Here is an 18,339-nt window from a genome sequence, read left to right as displayed (position 1 = left end):
TTAGACGGAGAAATGGTAATGAAGGAATGAGATGAATCCTTTGCATTTGTTAAGCACTCCATTCTTTTAAAACCACTGCTATGACTTTATTTCCCTTGCACCTCACAATGACCTAATCCGATAGGCAGAGAAGGCATTGATTTACATTTGATGTGGGGAAAGTATATTTCTGTGGTTTTTTGCTTTGCATTCAAAAAATAAGAGTAATGATGAGAGAAGCCGAATGAGAACCAAGTGCTCATTTTCCCATTACTGAGCCTTTTCTTCCCACTGCCCCTCTCTGCTGGTAAGATCTTCCCCTAGGGAACATTTCTGCTCCTCCCTGGGAAGATAGCACTACTATTTCAGAGGGAGTGACCCTGAGCCACCATTAACACCATGAAGCTTGTGTGTCTTTTCCAGGAGTTGTGGGAGGCCATCTGTATTTTTCTGTCATTACATATCAGAAGCCATTTTCACATTTTAAAAACTGAGCTCATTCTTGGAACTTGTTCATACCGCAGCACTTTTTAAAACTTGATGTGCACTAGGTATTCAGATTCCCAGGCCCCACCTCTCAGAGATTCTGATTAAGTAGAACTACAGTAGAACCCAAGACTGTTTTTGTTTTGTTTTGTTTTGTTTTTTACCAAACACTTCCATATGATTCTGATGGAGTTGGTACATAACCAACTTTAATAAATGCTGCCTGACACATTCCTTATCAGTACTGTGCTATAACAAAGAGCTAAAATACACACACATGAAACACACATGAATACACACACAGAGGAATGTCTTGCTTCATGCAGTAAATTGCTTCCAAAAAGTTTGTATGCATACCACACTTTATACATCAATTCACACATGAAATATGTTACATTGACATATTATTTCCCTTCAGAGAAAGGACTGCATCTTAAAGGTTGTTTGGTCCTTAGCACCTAGCACAATGCCTGGTGCCTAGAATTCATTGACTTAGCATTGGTTGAATGAATGACTATTCAGTTGTTCAAAGTGGGAGTAGTTCTCAGCATAGCATGAGTCAAAGACTCATTTAGCACACAGAGGTACATCTTAACATTCACTCCTATCTCCATTCAATGATCAGAAGCACTGCTCTTATTTTAGAATTCAGAAGGGTGAAAAACAAAAAATAAGATGGACACCGAAACAGCTCTGCAAACGGGAAGCCCTTAGAAAAGTAATTATCTTGGTCTCAGGGTCTTTCTTTTCCTCTCTAATCTCAAAAGTTATGACCTCAGCCTTGCTAGGGAATTTTATGATCTATCACATTTGTAACTGCAGGAGAAGGAGAAAGGACATGATAAATGGAACCAACATAAGGCCCCAAACTCCCTTTTCCCAAATAACAAAGAAGAGCTTTGTTATTGAATGAACAGATTACAACCCATTATTTAGCAAAATGAATTAAAATCTCCTAAATAGCTATGGCACAGTGATACATACACTCACTAGAACAGAAGCTGGTAGGGGTTTTGCTGGCCCAGTTTAGGAGACCAAAATACAACAAAGAACTGGCTTCGGTGTGCTTCTGGAACAGGCATTTTTTCCTGAGCTGCTAAATGGAGGTTTTCAGCTGATTTGTTTATGTGACAGCTTGCCCGTTAACAGGAAAATATTGATTCCTCTGGCTTAGCAATGAGACTCCTAAAACATTTTATCCCTAAACTCATAAATTGGTAATAAAAAATTAAGCTTTCCCAAGGAGTTTACTTGGTCTCAAATGTTTGATTGGACAAGGTACAGATATTTTTCCTGATTTTGCAGTTAGAAGCCAGACTTTCCACTTTCTCTGGTTTGACTTATTGGATAAGCCTTTTGAAAAATGGAACTTATACTTAGTGTGTTTTATTTTAACTTCAATGACAATATGCATCTAGGCAGTAAATTTTTAAATAGCTGTGTTATATATGCTGAATAAATGATGAACCCAATAGTGTTTCCAACTATCCTTATAGAGCATCTGGAAGGTAATCAGGGTCAAGATTGAGAGACAGGGAGGTAGAAAGATTTAATATATGTCATGTTTTGGTAAATGAAGGATTGCTGATTTATGCCACATGAGGCTTTAAGGAACTAAAACTACTATATATGGCGCAATCATTGCAGACAGACTCCCCACATACCAAGAAAAGTCTTGTGAAATTTTGTGTAAGTACACTTTATCATCAACACTTAAAATTAATAAGGAATAGGCACAGATAATAACAGTGGCTCACATTGTACAATGTTTATTTCCAAAGTCCTTGAGTATACAGTATTCCATTTCATCATCATAATAGTCCTTTCAAGTAAGAGTTATAATCATTTTGTTTTTTCTTTTTTCTTTAATTTTCCACAGCTTTATTGAAGTATAATTGAAATAAGCTGCACATATTTAAAATATATAATTTGATAAGTTTTGATACATATGTATATCTGTGAAACCTTTATCACAATATGCATCACCCCAAAACAACCACTGTCTGCTTTCTGTCATAGTTTGTTTAGATAATTAGTTTAGATTAGCTTGCATTTTCTAAAATTTTATATTAATATAATCATAAATTATGTATTCTTTTTTGGGAGGAGGAGGTCTGGGTTCTTTCACTTAGCATAGTTACTTTGAGTTTTATCCATGTTGCTGCTTGGATCATAGTTTATTCCTTTTCATTATTGAGGAGAATTCCATTGTATGGGTATGCTAAATGTTGACATATTCACCTGTTGATGGACATTTGTTTTCAGTTTGGGGCTGTTACAAAGAAAATTGCTATGAACATGAATGCACAAGTCTTTGTATGCACATGGGCTTTCTTTTCTCTTGGGTAAGCACCTACACATGAAATTTCTAGATTATATGGTAGGTATATTTTTAACATTTTAAGAAACTACAAAAACATTTTTCAAAGTGTCTGTCTTGTTTTATATTATCAGTAGCAGTGTATGAAAGTTTTAGTTCCTCTGCATTTTCACCAAATCTTGGTATAGTCAGTCTGTAATTTCAATTTAATATAAATTTAATTTCATAGATGTATAACAGTATCTCATTGCAGTTTTAATTTGCATTTCCTCAATGACTTATTACATTAACAATACTTTTGTGTGCTTATTTGCCATCAGTATATATTTGGTGAAGTGTCTGTAAAAATCTTTTGACCATTTTTTAATTGAGTCATTTGTTTTCTTGTTATTGAGTTTTGAGAGTTCTTTATATATTCTGAATAGGTTTATATCAGACATAGGCTTTGCAAATATTTTTTCCCAGTCTGTGGTTTATCTGTTCATTCTCTTAACAGTGTCTTTTGAAGAGCAAAAGTATTTAACTTCCTTGAAGTCCAATTTACCAGTTTTTTTAATGGATCATGCTTTTGCTATTTTATAAGAAATTTTTGCCTAATCCAACACAAAGATTTTCTTCTATGTTTTCTTCTAGAAATCTTACAGTTTTAGTTTTTAAATTTAGATCTAGGATCCATATTGAGTTAATTTTTGTATATGTCATGAGGTATCATCAACCAAAGCCTTTTTTGTTTGTTTTTGCATAAGATTATCCAATTATTTCCGCACTAATTGTTAAAAAGTTATCTTTCTCCACTGAATTGATATTGAATGTTTATCTAAAATCAGTTGTCTCTATGTGTATGAGTCTATTTTTGAACTTTATTCTGTTTCCTTGATCTATTTGTTTGTCTTAATGCTAATCGCATACTGTGTTGAATACTACAGCTTTATAATAAATTTTGAAGTAAGGTAGTGTAAGTCCTACAAAATTGTTTTTCTTCAAAGTTATTTTTGCCATTTGAGGTCTTTTGTATGTTCATATGAATTTTAGAATCTGATTTTCATTTTCAACAAAAAAGAGACCTGCTGAGACTTTGATTCGAATTATGTTAAATCTATAGATAAATTTAGGGAGAATTCATATCTTAATTATATCAAGTATTCTGATCCAAAAACAAGGTATACCTCTTCATTTATTAATATTTAGGTCTTGTTTAATTTCTCTAAGCAGTGTTTTGTAATCTTTGGTGAGCAGATCTTTCACATCTTTTGCCAGATTTATCCCTGTTTCAAATTTTTGATGCTATTATATATGTTATTATTTATTTAACTTCAATTTATGGTTGTTGCTAGTATAGATGCTCCTCAGTTTATTGTAAAGTTACATCTGATAAACCCATTGTAAGTAGAAAATGCATTTAATATACCTATCAAACATTATAGCTTAGCCTAGCCTACCTTAAAAGTGCTCGAACATTTACATTAGCATACAATTGAGCAAAATCATCTGGCAGCACAGTACACTATAGAGTGTAGATTGCTCACCTTAGTGATAGTGTGGCTGACTAGGAGCTCTGTTTTTCTACCGCTGTCCAGTATTGTGAGAGAGTATCCTGCTGTTTTGTACTGAGTGCATATTGCTTTCCCACCAGCATAAAGTTAAAGAAACTGTAAGTCAAACTATCGTAAGTAGGGGACCATCTGTATATAGAAATGCAATTGATTTTTATATATTGATCTTGTATTCTGAACCTTGCTAAAGTTAGGTTTTAGTCCTAGTCGTATTATTTTGTATATGTAAACATATTTTCTAGATAGATGATCACACTGTTTAAGAATAATGAGTTCTTTACCTCCTCCATTCAAATCTAGAAGCTTTTTATTTTATTATCCATGTTTGATTGTACAGGACAGAACTCCAACTCAATGTTAAATAGAAGTGGTGAGAGAAAACATCTTTTTCTTGTTCCTGATTTTAGGGGGAAGTCATGTAGTCTTTCATTATTAAGTATGATATTAGTGGTAGTTTTCTTTGCACATGCCTATATTCATTTCCCATGATTGTATAACAAATTACCCCAAAACTTAGTAATGTAAAACAACTAACATCTATTATCTCACAATTTACGTGGGTCAGGAATTCCAGCTAAGACATGGCTCAAGGTCTCTCACACGGCTGTAATCAAGGTATTAGCAGTGCTATTGTTTCATCTGAAGTCTCCGTTCAGGGAAGATCTGCTTTCAGGCTCACTCTTGTGGTTGTTGGCAGGATTCATTTCCTCATAGGATGTTTGATTATGGGTGTCAGTTCCTCACTGGCTGTTGAGGGGGACTCTATCATTTCTTTGCCCCATGGGGCTCTCCGTAGGGCAGGTCATATCTTGGCAGCTGGCTTCCATCAAAGCAAGCCAGTAAGAGAGCAAGAGAGAGCAAGCAAAATGGAAGTCACACTCATTTTGTAAGCTAATCTCAGAGGTGGCATCCCAGTACTTTATAGGATTCTTTTCATAAAAAGTGAGTCACCACTAGGCAGGCCCACATTCAGGGGAAGGGATCCCAAAGGAGGTAGGGATCATTGGAGGCCATTTTAGAATCTGTCTATCACAATGCCCTTTATCAAATTGACATCCCCTACTATTTTTAGCTTGCTGAGAGTTTTTATCAAAAAATGTAAGCTGAATTATGTCAAGTGTATTTCACTTCTGTTGAAATGATCATGTGGTTTGGTTTGGTTTTTAGCTTGTTTTTGTGCTGAACTTTTGAAGATTGTTTGCATTTTCAAATGTTAAACCAAAACCAAATTCCCAGGATAAATGTTGTCATCATAATGTATTATTCTTTTTTATATTATTGGTAAAAAACTTTTATAATTTTTGTATCTATGTTAATGCAATATGAGAGATATTTGTCTATAGTTTTCTTTTCTTATGTTTGCTTGGCTTTGATGTGAGGGCAATGTTGGCCTCATAAAACCAGTTAGAAAGTAGTCCTTCCTCTTCAATTTCTAGGAAAAGGTTGTATAAAATTGGTTATTATTTATTCCTTATATATTTGGTAGAATTTATCAGTGAAGTCATGTCAGCTTAGAATATTCTTTGTGAGAAGGTTTTAAACTACAGATTTAATTTTCTTAATGCAGGTTCTCTGTCTTCTAGAGTAAGTTTTTCTCGTTGGTGTCTTTCAAGGAATTTTTCCACTTCATCTAAGCTGACAAATTTATTGGCATAAAGTTCTTCATAATATTCCCTTCTTACCCTTTCAATATATGTAGGATCTGTAATATCACCTCTCCCTTTCCTGATATTGGTAATTTGTGTCTTATTTCTCCTTGTTCTGAGGAATCTACCTAGACTTTATCAATTTTATCATTTTTTTTTCAAAGAAAAACTCTTGGTTTCATTGATTTTCTTTTCTGTTTTTCTGTTTCCTATTTAATTGATTTCAGTTTTGATCTTTTTTTTTTCCCTTTTTTTTAATTTTGGCATATTATGAGGGTACAGATTTTAAGGTTTCAATAAATGCCCATTTCCCCCCTCCCCCCAAAAGTCTGAGTCTCCATCATGACCATCCCCAGATGGTGCACATCTCACTCATTATGTATGTATATACCTGCCCCCCTCCCCCCTCCCACCTGCCCAATACCCTATTACTGTAGTACCTATGTGTCCACTTAGGTGCTACTCAGTTAATACCAGTTTGCTGGAGAATATATCTGGTGCTTGTTTTTCCATTCTTGGGATACTTCATTTAGTAGTATGGGTTCCAGCTCTAACCAGGAAAATATAAGATGTACTATATCACCATTGTTTCTTAGAGCTGAATAGTACTCCATGGTATACATATACCACATTTTATTAATCCATTCTTGGATTGATGGGCACTTGGGCTGTTTCCACAGCCTTGCAATTATGAATTGTGCTGCTATAAACATACGAGTGCAGGTGTCTTTTTTGTAGAGTGTCATTGGATCATTTGGGTAGATGCCCAGCAATGGGATTGCTGGATCAAATGGTAGATTCACTTGTATCGCTTTAAAGTATCTCCATATTGCTTTCCACAGAGGTTGAACTAGTTTGCAGTCCCACCAGCAGTGTAGGAGTGTTCCTCTCTCTCCGCAACCACGCCAGCATTTATTGTTTGGAGATTTTTTGATAAAGGCCATTCTCACTGGGGTTAAGTGATATCTCATTGTGGTTTTGATTTGCATTTCCCTGATGATTAGAGATGTTGAGCATTTTTTCATATGTTTGTTGGCCATGCTTCTGTCTTCTTTAGAAAAATTTCTGTTCAAGTCCTTTGCCCACTTTTTAATGGGGTTATTTGATTTTTTCTTCCTGACTTTCGTGAGTTCTAAGTATATTCTAGTTATCAGTCACTTATCGGATGCATAGGATGCAAAAATTTTCTCCCATTCTGTAGGTTGTCTGTTTACTTTCATGACTATTTCTTTGGCTGTGCAGAAACTTTGTAGTTTGATCATGTCCCATTTATTTATTTTTGTTGCTGCTGTGATTGCCTTTGGGGACTTCTTCATAAACTCTTTGCCAAGGCCGATGTCTAGGAGAGTGTTTCCAACTTTTTCCTCTAGAGTTCTAATAGTTTCATACCTTAGGTTTAAGTCTGTTATCCAGCGTGAGTTGGTTTTTGTGAGAGGTGAAAGGTGTGGGTCCTGTTTTGCCTTCTACAGGTGGCTATCCAGTTTCCCCAGCACCATTTATTGAAGAGGGATTCTTTTCCCCAGCGTATGTTTTTGTCTGCTTTGTCAAAGATTAGATGGCTATATGAGGATGGTTTTATATCAGGATTCTCACTTCTGTTCCACTGGTCAATATTCCTATTTTTGTGCCAATACCATATTGTTTTAATTACTACAGCTTTGTAGTATAGTTTGATATCTGGCATATTAATGCCTCCCATTTTGTTTTTGTTGCCCAGAATTGCTCTTGATATTTGGGGTCTTCTTTGGTTCCATACGAAGCGTAAAATTATTTTTTCTATATCTGTGAAGAATGCTGATGGGATTTTAATAGGTATTGCATTGAATCTGTAGATCAGTTTGGGTAGTATAGACATTTTGATGATATTGAGTCTGCCGATCCACGAGCATGGTATGGATTTCCATCTGTTTACATCCTCTGCTATTTCCTTCCTCAGTGTTTCATAGTTCTCCCTGTAGAGGTCTTTTACGTCCTTGGTTAAGTATATTCCTAGGTACTTTAATTTCTTTGTTGCTATTGTGAAGGGAATTGAGTCTTTGATTTGGTTCTCAATTAGATTGTTGTTGGCGTATATGAATGCCTCTGATTTCTGTGTATTGATTTTGTATCCTGAGACTTTACTAAATTCATTGATCAGTTCCAGGAGTTTCTTGGTTGAATCCTTGGGGTTTTCTAGATACAATATCATATCATCAGCAAACAGTGAAAGTTTGTTCTCTTCTGCCCCTATTTGGATACCTTTGATTCCATTTTCCTGTCTGATTGCTGTAGCCAAGACTTCCAGTACTATGTTGAACAGAAGTGGAGATAGTGGGCAGCCTTGTCTGGTTCCAGTTCTAAGTGGGAATGATTTCAATTTTTCCCCATTCAGTATGATGTTGGCTATGGGTCTGTCATATATGGCTTGTATCATTTTTAGGTATGTCCCTTCTATCCCTATTTTCTTACGTGTTCGTATCATGAAAGGGTGTTGAATTTTGTCAAAAGCTTTTTCTGCATCTATTGAAAGAATCATGTGGTCTTTGTTTTTGCTTCTGTTTATGTGGTGAATTGCATTTATAGATATACGTATGTTGAACCATCCCTGCATCCCTGGGATGAAGCCCACTTGGTCGTGGTGGATTATTTTTTTGATAAGTGTCTGGATTCGGTTAGCTAAGATTTTGTTGAGAATTTTTGCATCTATATTCATTAGGGATATTGGTCTATAGTTTTCTTTTTTTGTTGCATCCTTTCCTGGTTTGGGTATCAGAGTAATATTCACTTCATAAAAGGTGTCAGGGAGGTTTCCGTTCTTCTCGATGTTGTGGAATAGTTTCTGCAAGATAGGTACTAGTTCTTCTTTGTAAGTATGGTAAAATTCGGGTGTGAAGCCATCTGGACCGGGACTTTTCTTTTTAGGGAGATTTTTAATTGCTGTTTCTATTTCAGCAGTTGAGATTGGTCTGTTCAGGGAATCTATTTCTTCCTCGTTGAGCCTAGGGAGGCTCTGTGTTTCTAGAAATTTGTCCATTTCCTCCACATTTTCTAGTTTGTGTGCATAAAGATTTTTGTAGTATTCATAAATTGTATCTTGTATTTCTTTGGGATCAGTTGTGATATCTCCTTTTTTATTCCTGATGGAGCTTATTAGAGATTTCTCTTTTCTGCTTTTCGTTAGCTTAGCCAATGGCGTGTCAATTTTGTTTATTTTTTCAAAGAACCAACTTTTTGTTTTATTAATCTCCCGAATAGCTTCCCTGTTTTCAATTTCCTTTAGTTCTGATTTGATCTTGTTGATTTCACTTCTTCTGCTGGGTTTGGGTTTGGTCTGCTCTTCTTTTTCCAGCTCTTTGAGTCGTTTCATTAGATTGTCTATTTGTGATCTTCTTGTCTTTTGGTTATAGGCATTTATGGAGATAAACTTTCCTCTCAGAAGTGCTTTAGCTGTGTCCCAGAGGAGTTGATAACTTGTCTCTCCATTGTCGTTTTCTTCATAGAATTTTTTTATTTCCATCTTGATTTCTTCATTTACGAAGTAATCATTTAGTAGGAGGTTGTTTAATTTCCACGTTTGTGTGGAGAAATGTGAGTGTCTGTTAGGGTTGATTTCTAGTTTTATTCCACTGTGATCTGAGAAGGTACATGGTATGATTTCTATTTTTTTAAATTTCTTGAGATTTTCTTTGTGTCCTAGGATATGGTCAGTCTTAGAGAATATCCCGTGAGCTGATGAGAAGAACGTATATTCAGTGGATTTTGGGTAGAATGTTCTGAAGATGTCTGTCAGACAAAATTGTTCTAGGGTTTTGTTTAAGTCCATTATTTCGTTATTAATTTTCTTTTTTTAGGATCTGTCTCGTGCCGTCAGTGGGGTGTTGAAATCTCTGGCGATTATGGAGTTGCTATCAATTCATTTGCTTAGCTCCAGTAAGGTTTGCTTTATGAATCTGGGTGCACCTAAGTTGGGTGCATATATATTTAAAATTGTTATCTCTTCTTGTTGGACTGTGCCCTTCACCATTATATAATGATCCTCTTTGTCTTTTACTACTTTTGTTGGTTTAAAAACTAAATCGTCTGAAATTAGAACTGCCACACCAACCTTCTTTTGGCTTCTTTTTGCTTGCAATATTGATCTCCACCCTTTTATTTTTAGTCTATATGCATCCTTGCAGGTTAGATGTGTTTCCTGAAGACAGCATATACTTGGCCTGTATTTTCTTATCCATTCAGCCAGCCTATGTCTCTTGAGTGGAGAGTTTAAGCCATTCACATTTATTGAGAGAACTGATAGGTAAGGTAGATTACTGATCATTCTGTTGGGTTGGATGTTGTTGCTATGATTTCTGTCTTGAGCCATTGTAATATCTGGCCTTTAATATCTTTGGGTTTTGGTTGTTTTTATATTCGTGGGTTATTATTATGATGTTCCGTGCATAACGCTGTTTTAAGTACTTCTTGTAGGGCTGGTCTTGTCTTGGTGAATTCTCTGAGCCTTTGCTCGTCTGAGAATGTTTTTATTTCTCCTTCATATACGAAGCTTAGTTTTGCAGGGAATAATATTCTTGGCTGGGCATTGTTTTGTTTCAAAAGAGTGAGAATGGGGCCCCAGTCTCTCCTTGCTTGTAAAGTCTCATTAGAGAAGTCTGATGTTATTCAAATTGGCTTTCCCTTGTATGTTACTTGCTTCTTTTGTCTTACAGCTCTTAGAAGGGCCTCTTTAGTTGATACTCTGGTCAGTCTGATGACTGCATGTCGTGACGTCTTCCTGTTTGTGTTGAATCTCCCAGGGGTCCTCTGAGCTTCTTGAACTTGTATATCAAGATTTTGAGCAAGGCCTGGGAAATTTTCCTCTATTATATCTTCAAGCAGCTTGTCCAACCCTTGAGTGTTGTCTTCTTCCCCTTCTTGTAACCCTATGACCCTCACATTATGTTTTTTCACATAATCCCACAGCTCTTGTAGGCTTTGCTCTTTTCTCTTGTTTCTCTGCTCTATTTCTGTGACTGATTTGTTTAATTGGAGGGTGTTATCTTCAAGCTCTGAGATTCTTTCTTCTGTTTGATCTACCCTGTTCTTGAGACTTTCCACTGTATTTTGTAGTTCCTTGAATTGATTCTTCATTTCCAGGAGTTCGGTTACACTTTTCTTCATTGCGTCTATTTCTTTTCCCATATCCTGGAGGCTTTTTGTGGTTTCTTTGTATTGCTCATTGAGTTGTTGCAGCTGGGTGAGTGTTCTTATGATCCACATACGAAATTCCTCTTCTGTCATATTGGTTGCCTGATTTTGTTTGGTGTCCGTTTCTAGGGGGCTGGTGCTCCTCTTTGGGGGTGTGTTTTCCGTTTGGTTCTTCATATTTCCTGAGTTCTTTCGCTGGTTTCTTCCCATGTCGATCAGTTGTTGTTTCTTTCCTTAAGTTATTGTTTGGGTATTCACACACCTTGTTTAGTTTCTGAGGCGTTGGGTGGTGTCTGTGGGTGAAATTGGACCACTCCCTCTATATTGAGTCAGTGGGTGCTGTGGAAAGGCTGTGCAAGATGCCGTCCCTGTCAGTAGGTGGCGTTTGCTTGGAGGAACAGGCTATACTGTTGATTTTTTGTCCTGTTAACAGCTCTTGTTCTGGGCAGAGCTGGGTTGGGTAAGCCTGCCCTCAGGCCGTTAGCAGGGGTCAAAGTTCTGTTCTCTGCTTCCAGGGAAAGCTGTCAGGGCGGGGCTGGAATGGTCCCGCTCAGCCAGAAAGTCTGGGTGTGGGGGTGGGGCTGTCTGAGACCCGCAGTCTGGAGCGGGCCTCGCTTCTTTCCACCCTCTCCAACTCCGCAGCTGCTCCTGGGCCTCTGCCAGCAGGCCAGACCACCAGCCACCAGGCCTCCACGGACTATGATGCTGGCGGGGAGGTTCCCTGCACAGGAACGCCACCTGGGTTGGGTGCATGGCCTCCTCCTGGGAGGAGGGTTGCCCTCTTGGACGCTGATCCGCTCCTGGAGGCACACACACCTCAGTAGGCTGTTCACGTATAACCCTTCTGTGCCCCGGGCAATGCTAGCCCTTGGTGCAGGGGATCTGGTCTGCAGGTCTGACCTCTGGGTCCCAGAATTCAAACTGTATCCCCACCAGGGAGAGGATTTCCTGTCCCAATTCACCCACAGGGAGCCCAAGCTGGGTCTATGTCTCTCAGCCTCTGAATCGGCACTGTTCTCCTGGGAACACGGTGCCAGCAGCACCTGGGAGTGCGGGCGGGTAGGGAGCTCACAGTCTGAGTTCCCGAGTCACGTGTAGCGTCCCAAACGGGAAGGTCCCATTCCCTGGAGGTGCCTCCGGCTGGTGGCTGTATTGTCTCTCTGGGCAGCCGCGGGTAGGGTCTGCGGAGGGGAGGAGGAGGCAATATGGCGCCTGCCGCGCTGCTCGGGTCTGTGCACATGGAGGTGCCTGGAGGAAGTTGGGAACCTGGTGCCACAACTGCTACAGGCTCACCGCTGGCTGGCGGCGGTGGTCTCTGGCTGGCTGCCGCAGGTCTCTCCACCCGCTGGGGAGCCCACCAGCAGTCCCAAATGCAGGGGAGGGGAAACAGCAAATCTACCTACCCTTGCCGCTGGTCTCCGGGCTGCTCCGGTGGTCTGAGCCTCCAGTTCTCCTCCGCAGCCTCCTCCCGTGGAGTCTCCCGGCGTCTCAGGTACCCCTCCTTCTGGCCCTTGTCCGCTGTATGCTTGTCTTCTTGCTTCTTTCCTCTAATTTCTGCTAGAATCTGTCTTTTCTGCAGAGACCCTCCATCTGGCGGTGTTATTCGTCCGCCATCTTGCTCCGCCCCCAGCTTTGTTCTTTATTATCTCCTTTTTTCTGCTTATCTTGCTCTTCTTTCTCTGTTTTCTTGGGGTGGAAGCTGAGGTCATTGATTTGATATCTTCTTTTCTATGATAGGCATTCCATACCATAAATTTCTACATAAGTACTGCTTTGGCAGCAGTCCACAAATTCACATATGTCGTGTTTCATTTTCATCTAATACTAAGTACTTCAAAATTTCTCTTTTTATTTCTTATTTGATCCATGGGTTGTTTAGAAGTGTGTTATGTTATTTACTTTCCAAATATTTGGGGATTTTCCAAATATCTTTCAGTTATTGATTTTTAATTTTATTCCATTATGGTTAGAGAATCTAATTTGTATGACTTGCATACTTATAAATTTTTTGATACTTGTGTTATATCTCAGAATATGGTCTAGCTTGATAAATGTTCCTTATGCACTTGAGAGGATTTTTTCTGTATTCAATGATTTAATATATGAACCAAAGAATAAGGATATTGATTGTACATAAATATTATCTTTTCTAATTAAATGCAAAGTTATATATGATACCATACACTTTTCTTCTGCAAGTATTTTTTTGCCTCTTATCTGTTCTTCTAATGATTGTTTTTCAGTTTATAAGATAATATTTTCTGTATTTTTATTGAGCGGACTATTCTATAAATGTCAATCAAGTACAGTTGTTTGATAGTGTTGTTCAAGTCTTGTATATCTGTGCTTACTTGCTATCCATTTGTTCTATTATTAAGAAAGAAACATGAAAATTTCCAACTATAATTATGGATTTGTTTATTTCCCCTTGCAGCTGTATCAGTTTTTGCTTCATGTATTTTAAAACTGTTTTATTAGATTAATAAATCTTTAGGATTGATATATCCTCCTGATGAATTAACTCTCTTTTCATTATGAACTGATCTTCTCTATCCCTATTTATATTCCTTGCTCTATAATCTATTTTGTCATTAACATAGCATTAAAGCTTTCTTTTGACTAATGTTACCATGATATTCTATCATCATCTTTTTACTTTTAGCCTATCTGTGTCATAATATTTAAATTGTATTTTTTTATTTCCATTGTTTATTTAAGTGGATTTAGGGAGTACAAGTGTTTTTTTTTTTTTTTTTTTTTTTTTGTTCTTCCATGGGTGAATTACATAGTGGAGAAATCTAGGCTCTTAATTTACCCATCACCTGAATAGTGTACATTGTATCCAATAGGTTTTCATCCCACAGACCCCTCTCACAGTCTCCCTTCTGAGTTTCCAATGTCCATTAAATCAATAAATTATATTTCTTGTTGGCAGCATAAAATCAGTCTTGGTTTCTTTTTTGATGACAATCTGCCTTCTCATTGGATCTTTAGATAATTTACAGTTAACATGATTATTGATATTCTTTGCTTTACATCTACCATCTTGCTATCTGCTTTCTATTTGTTTGTCCCACCTGCTCTTTATTCTCATTTTTCCTCTTCTACTCTCTACTTTTTATTATTTTAAATTTTCATTTTATATCCTTTGTTGACTTATTACCTACAACATTTTTCCCAGTGGTTGCATTAGGATTTATGATATTCACCTTTAACTTATCACAGTCTACCTTCAAGTGTACTATATCATTTCACATATAGAATCACAACTTTACCATAGTGTGGCTCCATTTTTCTCCTTCCATCTTTTATGTTATAGTTGTCATAAATTTTACTTATGCATCTGATACAAAGTCCATGATATACTGAGTTTGTTTATTTATTTGTTTTGTTCTTTAAGCAGTCAATTATCTTTTCAAGAGGTTTAAGTCATAATTAAAATTCTTATAAATTTACCCAGGTAGTTACCATTTCTAGTTCTCTTCATTCCTTTGCATAGATATGTGTTTCGTGTTTCTTTCTACTATCATTTCCTTCTGCTTAAAGGACTTCCTTTAATATTTCTTATACTGCAGGTCTGATATGGATGAATTCTTTCAATGTTAAGTCTGAAAAAATCTTTTCTTGTTTGTCTCCATTTTTGAAATATTGTTTTAACTAAATGTAGAATTATAGATTGATAATTTTTATAGTACTTTAAAGATGTTTTTCCACTGTCTTTGAACTTGCATTATTTCTAACAAGAAATATGATGCCATCCTTATTGTTATTCCTCTCTATATAACGTATCTTACTTTCTCTGGCTGCTTTTAAGGTTTTCTCTTTATTACTGGTTTAGTCCAATTTGATTATGATGTACCTTGGAAGAGTTTACTTATATATTTCTTGTTTTGGGGGTTCATTGAGCTTCTTGGATCTCTGTGCTTATAGTTTTCATCAAGTTTGGAAAACGTACACCTGTTGTTTCTTCAAAAAGCTTTTTCTTTTCCTCCCTTTCATTTCCTTCAGGGACTCCAATTACACATCTCTTATGTTGTTTGAAGTTCTCCCATAGCTCACTGATGCTCTCTTCCTTCCTTCATTTTCTTTTCTCTTTCTATTTTTCAGTTCTTTTTTTCTATTTTTTGAGTCTTTTTTGCTTTGGCCAGTTTCTATTGCTATATCAGAAAGTTCACTAATCTTGATTTACGCCATTTCTAATCTTCTAATAATCCCATCCAGTTTATTTTTATCAACTGATGATTTTTTATCAAATTATGATTTTCATGGAAGTTTCTATGTTTTCTCAAACATGGAAGTTGGATTTTTTTATATCATTCATGTTTCTACATAATATTTTGAACATATAGAATACAGTGATAACAACTATTTTAGAGTCTTTACTGATTCTAACATCTGTGTCAATCTGGGTCAGATTTGATTGATTGATTATTCTTTTCATTATGGGTCTTATTTTCCTGCTTGTTTTCATGCCTTGCAATTTTTATTTAATGCCAATTATTGTGAATTTTACTTTGCTGGGTTCTGGATATTTTCGTGTTCCTATAATTATTCTTAAGCTTTATTCAGGGATACAATTATATTATTTGGAAACAGTTCAGTCTTTTCAGATAGTATTTTTATGATTTGTTAGGCAGCTCTGGTGCAGTGTTCAGTCAGAGCTAATTATTTCCTCCTACTGAGGCAGGAACTTCCTGAATACTCTACCCAATGCCCCATGAATTATGACTCTTCCTAGCCTAGCTGATGATAGCATATTATTTCTGGCTTAGTGTGAATGTCAGGCACTGTTCTCTGTAATTCTATCTGATGAATCTTTCCCTAGCCTCAGGTGGTTTACCCATCCTCATGCTTTGATCAATACTCTACTGAGCACTTGGGCAGAATGTTCTGAAAATCCTCAGGTCCCTCTCTCTATGCACCTCTCTCCTCTCTGGTACTCTCTCCAACTATCTCTAGTTGCCTTGATTTCCCCAGACTTTCAGCTCTATCTCCTCAACTCAGTAAGACCACTAGACTCTGCTTAGGTTCTCCTTCTGCACCATAACCTGAAAATGCTCTCAAAATAGTAAATTTTGTCAATAATAGGTTTAATCTCATCTGTTTCCATCTCTCAGGGCTCACTGTCCTTCATGGTCTAATTTCCAGCTATTTGAACACCACTGTTTTATGAATTTTGTCTGGTTTCTATGATTGTATCAGGTGGGAATATAAATATGGTCCGTCATATTCTATCCTGCCCAGAAGTGGAAATATGATCATTCTATTTTAATAAAGAATGATTCTAAGATTGAATCTTAGAACTCCAAAAAGACTTAGTGCTACAGGGAATGACAAAACTAGCATTCATAACGAATTATTTTGATTCTTGCTTCAAAAATATGACATCAGAAGTACTTGTACAGCTGGAAAAACTACAGAGATTTCTTTTCAGTCTACAGACTTTTTACAATTGTTCATTTTATATTTAACCCTTCGATTTTTTTTCCTTTAAGGAATAGAGGTGATCAACTATTTGGGGCTGTTTATCTACTCACGATCTCTCTTTTAAGGGAGAATAATATCTTTAAGAGCTTCATTCTTTGTACCTGTAGTATGTTTTGAATCAATAAAGAATCTTTCTGCCTGTGTTTGGACCTTGGGTAAATAATCAGCTCTTACCTCTTAGCCCACTTATAAGTCATATGCTGTCTTTGTTTTGTGTTGCTGTAACATAATACCACAAATTGAGTAATTTATAAGGGGAATAAATTTATTTCTCACAGTTCTGGGGGCTGGTAAGTCCAAGATAAAGGTGCCAGCATATGACAAGGGTCTTCTTGCTGCATCATAACATGACAGACAGAAGCTATCACGTGGCAAAAGAGCAGAGAGAGGGAGAGAAAGAAAGCAAGAGTGGGCAAACTCACTCCTGTGATAATGGCATTATTTACTCTGCCCTCATGACCTAATCACCTATAATTAGGCTCCATATCCTAATACTATTGCATTGATGATTAATTTTCCTACACATGGTTTTTGGGGGACACATGCGAACCATAGCATAACCTTTCCCAGTTGAGTTCCTTTGCTTGTTTCTTCCTTTGGTAGAGTACTCCTCTGTCATTTTTCTTCACCACATTCCACCCATCATTTCAATTCCACCCCCAAGCTCTACTTCTACTATAAGCCTTCCCCATCTGCCTTATTTCCACCTTTATAAAATCATGCTAGCTTTTCTTTGGACAAGATGCTCTTGAGGTCCCTTCCAGCTCTGAAGTAATTTTTGTGGGACTAATATTATTCTCTCTCTTCCCTAAATTACAGTATTTGGTATTATCTGACCCTTAATTATATTATAAAATTGGAACATATATTCTCTCTACTCTGTCTGGCAAGCTGCCCATCATCAATAAGTTCAAGATAAATCTTGTTAAAAGAATGGATGAATGGCATTTTTTCCTATTCATTCAATACATGTATTTTTTTTTCCTTTTTAATCAGAAAACAAGTTTCTTGAAGGCAAGGCAAATGTCTTTTGCTCATTTGATATTGTGTCCAGGATCTGAACTATCCTGGAGGCAGTATCAAGTATCTGTGAGGACTCTTATTCCAAGAAGCCATTGGCAGCTTAATTTTCTAGAATCATGGTACTAGGCCCAACTGATAACAGATATCCCAAAAATGAATATACATAGAATGAGCAATAAGGTAGCTCTGGAATATAGTTTAGCAAGACAGCCATGCTTACACAGACTAACAAAGATGCAGATAGTGCATATATGCTCAAATTTTGTTTGTTTGATACATCTGCTGCTTTGAGGCTTAACCTTAATATAAGTCTGTTGAATGATTTACAGGTATACTCATACACTGAGATGGAGGACTTTATTATAAATCTCCCTCCTTGTACTGTAGGATATTGTGCATTTTTCAATGCTGTAAAGATAAATAGAAAAGTGTTGTGTCTGTGACAAGGACAAATGTCAGTTGTCAAAGCTCTTAAAGATGCAGAGTTTTGAATTTGAGTTCTCATTATTATAGTGTCCTGATTCAAGAGGTAAGCATAAAAAATGCTTTATCTTATAAATTCTATTCCATAAATCTTCTGTAATAAGCAAAAACAAAATTATTATATAAAAGTAACACATATAGTATTAAGCAAACATAAGAAAATAAAATCCATCTCTATCTCCAACATAGATAACCACTA

At 36.7% G+C, this 18,339-nt stretch overlaps 1 long non-coding RNA gene across 1 annotated transcript in view; it reads left to right on the top strand.

Annotated features, from left to right (window-relative positions):
• The window catches only part of LOC142865935 (uncharacterized), a 58,993-nt gene that overhangs the window by 36,185 nt on the left and 4,469 nt on the right, over nt 1–18,339 (top strand). The window lies entirely within an intron of this gene.

The sequence above is a fragment of the Microcebus murinus genome, chromosome X (assembly GCF_040939455.1).
Source record: "Microcebus murinus isolate Inina chromosome X, M.murinus_Inina_mat1.0, whole genome shotgun sequence".
NCBI classification, from domain to species: Eukaryota; Metazoa; Chordata; class Mammalia; order Primates; family Cheirogaleidae; genus Microcebus; species Microcebus murinus.
Note: the sequence above shows the minus strand (reverse complement) of the source record. Positions and strands in the feature narration are given on the sequence as shown.